A 5,000-nucleotide genomic window follows, 5' to 3' on the forward strand; every position below is an offset into this window, starting at 1 on the left:
TCGCTTGCTGCCGCCGCCGCCCGCCGCCGCCGCCGCCGCCGCCGCCGCCGCCGGGACCCGCCTCGGTCTGGTGGCGCGCGCTCGGAGATCCCCGGCTACCCGTCCGTCCGTCCCTCCCTCCCTCCCGCCCCGCCCCGGGGGAGGGCCCGGGGCAGCGCGGGCAGGCGGGGAGCAAAAAAAGGCGCGGGGCGCCAAAAAACGTCGGGGTCCCGGGGTGGCGGAGGGGGGCGGCGGCGGGGGGCGGCGGCGGGTACACGGCGCCGGGTCCAGGGCGCCGGGTCCAGCCCGTCCCGGGGCGGGGACAGGTGGTGTCGTCCGTCCCCGCCCCCGTAACCTGCTCTGAAGCATCCGCTTCCCGCCGCGGTTCGCCCTCCACCCCCCCCGCCGCACACGCAGCTGCCGCTTCCCGCCGCCTCTGCCCCCCGCCCCGGGATCAACCACCCGCCGGGTCCAGCCGGTCCCGGTCCCGGGAACCTGCTCCCGGGGCCAGCCGGAGCCACGCCCCCTCCTCTGACGCTTCCAGCTGCCGCCTCCCCTCCCACCCCCCAAACTCACACTGGCCCTCGCCGGCCCGCCCACCCGCCTACCTGCTTGCCCACCGCCGCTGGGTGGCGTGCCGGACACTCTCGCACACAGGTACACAGACAGGGACACAGGGACACAGGCACTCAGGCACACAGGGACACAGGGACACAGGGACACAAGGACACAGGGACACAGGCACTCAGGCACTCAGGCACTCAGGGACACAGGGACACAGGGACACAGGCACTCAGGCACTCAGGGACACAGGGACACAGGGACACAGGGACACAGGCACTCAGGCACTCAGGGACACAGGGACACAGGGACACAGGCACTCAGGCACTCAGGCACACAGGGACACAGGTGGCGGGCCGGAGGCCTCTCTCCACTGTGTGGCAGGGGTCCAAGAGCCACCCCAGCCCAACCCAGAGGGTCTTTTGCACCTCTCTAGAGGCCACCCAGAGACCCCAGGCCGCAGCAGAAGCCTCCCCCGCATGCTCTGCAGGCTTCTCAGCCACCCCAGGCCGCACCAGAAGCCTCCCCCGCAAGCTCTGCAGGCTTCCGACCCACCCCAGGCCGCAGCAGAAGCCTCTCCCGCACGCTCTGCAGGCTTCCGACCCACCCCAGGCCGCAGCAGAAGCCTCTCCCGCACGCTCTGCAGGCTTCTCAGCCACCCCAGGCCGCAGCAGAAGCCTCTCCCGCACGCTCTGCAGGCTTCTCAGCCACCCCAGGCCGCACCAGAAGCCTCTCCCGCACGCTCTGCAGGCTTCTCAGCCACCCCAGGCCGCACCAGAAGCCTCTCCCGCACGCTCTGCAGGCTTCTCAGCCACCCCAGGCCGCACCAGAAGCCTCCCCCGCACGCTCTGCAGGCTTCTCAGCCACCCCAGGCCGCACCAGAAGCCTCTCCCGCACGCTCTGCAGGCTTCTCAGCCACCCCAGGCCGCACCAGAAGCCTCCCCCGCACGCTCTGCAGGCTTCTCAGCCACCCCAGGCCGCACCAGAAGCCTCTCCCGCACGCTCTTCAGGCTTCTCAGCCACCCCAGGCCGCACCAGAAGCCTCTCCCGCACGCTCTGCAGGCTTCCGACCCACCCCAGGCCGCAGCAGAAGCCTCTCCCGCACGCTCTGCAGGCTTCTCAGCCACCCCAGGCCGCAGCAGAAGCCTCTCCCGCACGCTCTGCAGGCTTCTCAGCCACCCCAGGCCGCACCAGAAGCCTCTCCCGCACGCTCTGCAGGCTTCTCAGCCACCCCAGGCCGCACCAGAAGCCTCCCCCGCACGCTCTGCAGGCTTCTCAGCCACCCCAGGCCGCACCAGAAGCCTCTCCCGCACGCTCTGCAGGCTTCTCAGCCACCCCAGGCCGCACCAGAAGCCTCCCCCGCACGCTCTGCAGGCTTCTCAGCCACCCCAGGCCGCACCAGAAGCCTCTCCCGCACGCTCTTCAGGCTTCTCAGCCACCCCAGGCCGCACCAGAAGCCTCCCCCGCACGCTCTGCAGGCTTCTCAGCCACCCCAGGCCGCACCAGAAGCCTCCCCCGCACGCTCTGCAGGCTTCCCACCCACCCCAGGCCGCAGCAGAAGCCTCTCCCGCACGCCCTGCAGGCTTCTCAGCCACCCCAGGCCGCAGCAGAAGCCTCTCCCGCACGCTCTGCAGGCTTCTCAGCCACCCCAGGCCGCAGCAGAAGCCTCTCCCGCACGCCCTGCAGGCTTCTCAGCCACCCCAGGCCGCAGCAGAAGCCTCTCCCGCACGCTCTGCAGGCTTCTCAGCCACCCCAGGCCGCACCAGAAGCCTCTCCCGCACGCTCTGCAGGCTTCTCAGCCACCCCAGGCCGCACCAGAAGCCTCTCCCGCACGCTCTGCAGGCTTCTCAGCCACCCCAGGCCGCAGCAGAAGCCTCTCCCGCACGCTCTGCAGGCTTCTCAGCCACCCCAGGCCGCAGCAGAAGCCTCTCCCGCACGCTCTGCAGGCTTCTCAGCCACCCCAGGCCCCAACAGAAGCCTCTCCCGCACGCTCTGCAGGCTTCCGACCCACCCCAGGCCGCAGCAGAAGCCTCTCCCGCACGCTCTGCAGGCTTCTCAGCCACCCCAGGCCCCAACAGAAGCCTCTCCCGCACGCTCTGCAGGCTTCCGACCCACCCCAGGCCGCACCAGAAGCCTCCCCCGCACGCTCTGCAGGCTTCTCAGCCACCCCAGGCCGCAGCAGAAGCCTCCCCCGCACGCTCTGCAGGCTTCTCAGCCACCCCAGGCCCCAACAGAAGCCTCTCCCGCACGCTCTGCAGGCTTCCGACCCACCCCAGGCCGCACCAGAAGCCTCCCCCGCATGCTCTGTAGGCTTCTGACCCACCCCAGGCCCCAACAGAAGCCTCCCCCGCACGCTCTGCAGGCTTCTCAGCCACCCCAGGCCGCAGCAGAAGCCTCTCCCGCACGCTCTGCAGGCTTCTCAGCCACCCCAGGCCGCAGCAGAAGCCTCTCCCCGCACGCTCTGCAGGCTTCTCAGCCACCCCAGGCCGCACCAGAAGCCTCTCCCCGCACGCTCTGCAGGCTTCCGACCCACCCCAGGCCGCACCAGAAGCCTCCCCCGCACGCTCTGCAGGCTTCTCCGCCACCACAGGCCGCACCAGAGGATCTTTTGCACCTCTCTGGACGCCAGCCAGAGACTCCAGGCCGCACCAGAGGCCCCCCCCCCAACCATTTACAGGCTGCAGTGCCAGCCTAGGCCCCGCTGGCAGCCTCCCTTGTCTGCTTTGGAAGGCCTCCCATCCACTCCAGACCTGCCTGCAGGCCTCCCTCGACTGCTCCCGGGGCCCTCGAAGCCACCCTAGGCCTTTCTGGAGGACCTGCTCGACCGCTCGGGCGGCTTCTGACGCACCCTCGGCCATCCGGCGCCCAGCAGCTCCCAGGGCCAGGCACCGGCCTCCCCCTCCGGCCGCCCCTGGGGCCGGGGGTGGCTCGGACTCGGCGCCCCCAACGTGTCGTCCCGTCCCCCCCCCGCCCCGCACCGCCGAACATTCGCTGCAGCCGAGGGCTTGCCGCTCGACGCCTACCCCACCCGCCCAGCCCCCCGCTGCGGCCCGGCGCTGCCCCGGCCGCTGCGCCCCGCCTCTCATCGCTCCCCCCACCCGGCAACCGGCCGCCGGGCACGGCAAGTCCCAGGGCAGGGAACAGGTGCTGCCGGGACCCCGTGCTGGCTGCCGGCTTCCCGGGGCTGCCCCGGGCACGGACAGGTCGCCCCCCCGCCCCGGCGAATGTTCACCGAACCGGCTGCCGGCTGCCTTCGAGCACCCCCCGCCCCCCGCCACTATCGTCCCCCCCGCCCCCCCTCCGCCTCCGCTGCCGCTTCTCCCCGCACCGCCTCCACTGCCTCCCCCCGCCGCCGGCGAACGAGTCGCCGGATCCGTAGGGTGCCGGGAGCCCGAACGGCGAGCGGCTCCGGCTGCTGCCGGGACCGCGGGGATTCGAGCCGGTCCGGCCGCGGCCGGGACCCCGTGCCGGAAGCCGGCATCCCGGGACGGCCCCGGGACGGCCCCGGTCGCCGGCCGGGTGACGTTCAGCGAAGCGGCTGCCGCCAGTCTTTGGGCCTCCCCCGTGCCGGGGCCGCGGGGATTCGAGCCGGTCCGGCCGCGGCCGGGATCCCGGGCCGGACGATGGCTTCCCGGGCCGGTCCCGGTCGCCTCCCGGGTGACGTTCACCGAAGCGGCTGCCGGCTGTCTTCGAGCCCCCCCCCCCCCTCCGCCTCCGCTGCCGCTTCTCCCCGCACCCCCTCCACTGCCTCCCCCCGCCGCCGGCGAACGAGTCGCCGGATCTGTAGGGTGCCGGGAGCCCGAACGGCGAGCGGCTCCGGCTGCTGCCGGGACCGCGGGGATTCGAGCCGCTCCGGCCGCGGCCGGGACCCCGTGCCGGAAGCCGGCATCCCCGGACGGCCCCGGGACGGCCCCGGTCGCCGGCCGGGTGACGTTCACCGAAGCGGCTGACGGCTGTCTTCGAGCCCCCCCCCCCTCCGCCTCCGCTGCCGCTTCTGCCCGCACCCCCTCCACTGCCTCCCCCCGCCGCCGGCGAACGAGTCGGCGGATCCGTAGGGTGCCGGGAGCCCGAACGGCGAGCGGCTCCGGCTGCTGCCGGGACCGCGGGGATTCGAGCCGGTCCGGCCGCGGCCGGGACCCCGTGCCGGAAGCCGGCATCCCGGGACGGCCCCGGGACGGCCCCGGTCGCCGGCCGGGTGACGTTCAGCGAAGCGGCTGCCGCCAGTCTTTGGGCCTCCCCCGTGCCGGGGCCGCGGGGCTTCGAGCCGGTCCGGCCGCGGCCGGGATCCGGGGCCGGACGATGGCTTCCCGGGCCGGTCCCGGTCGCCTCCCGGGTGACGTTCACCGAAGCGGCTGCCGGCTGTCTTCGAGCCCCCCCCCCCCCCTCCGCCTCCGCGGCCGCTTCTCCCCGCACCCCCTCCACTGCCTCCCCCCGCCGCCGGCGAACGAGTCGCCGGATCT

The sequence above is a fragment of the Melanerpes formicivorus genome, unplaced genomic scaffold, assembly GCF_026170545.1.
Source record: "Melanerpes formicivorus ecotype bairdi unplaced genomic scaffold, bMelFor1.0.p_v2 SCAF_1265, whole genome shotgun sequence".
Taxonomy (NCBI): Eukaryota; Metazoa; Chordata; class Aves; order Piciformes; family Picidae; genus Melanerpes; species Melanerpes formicivorus.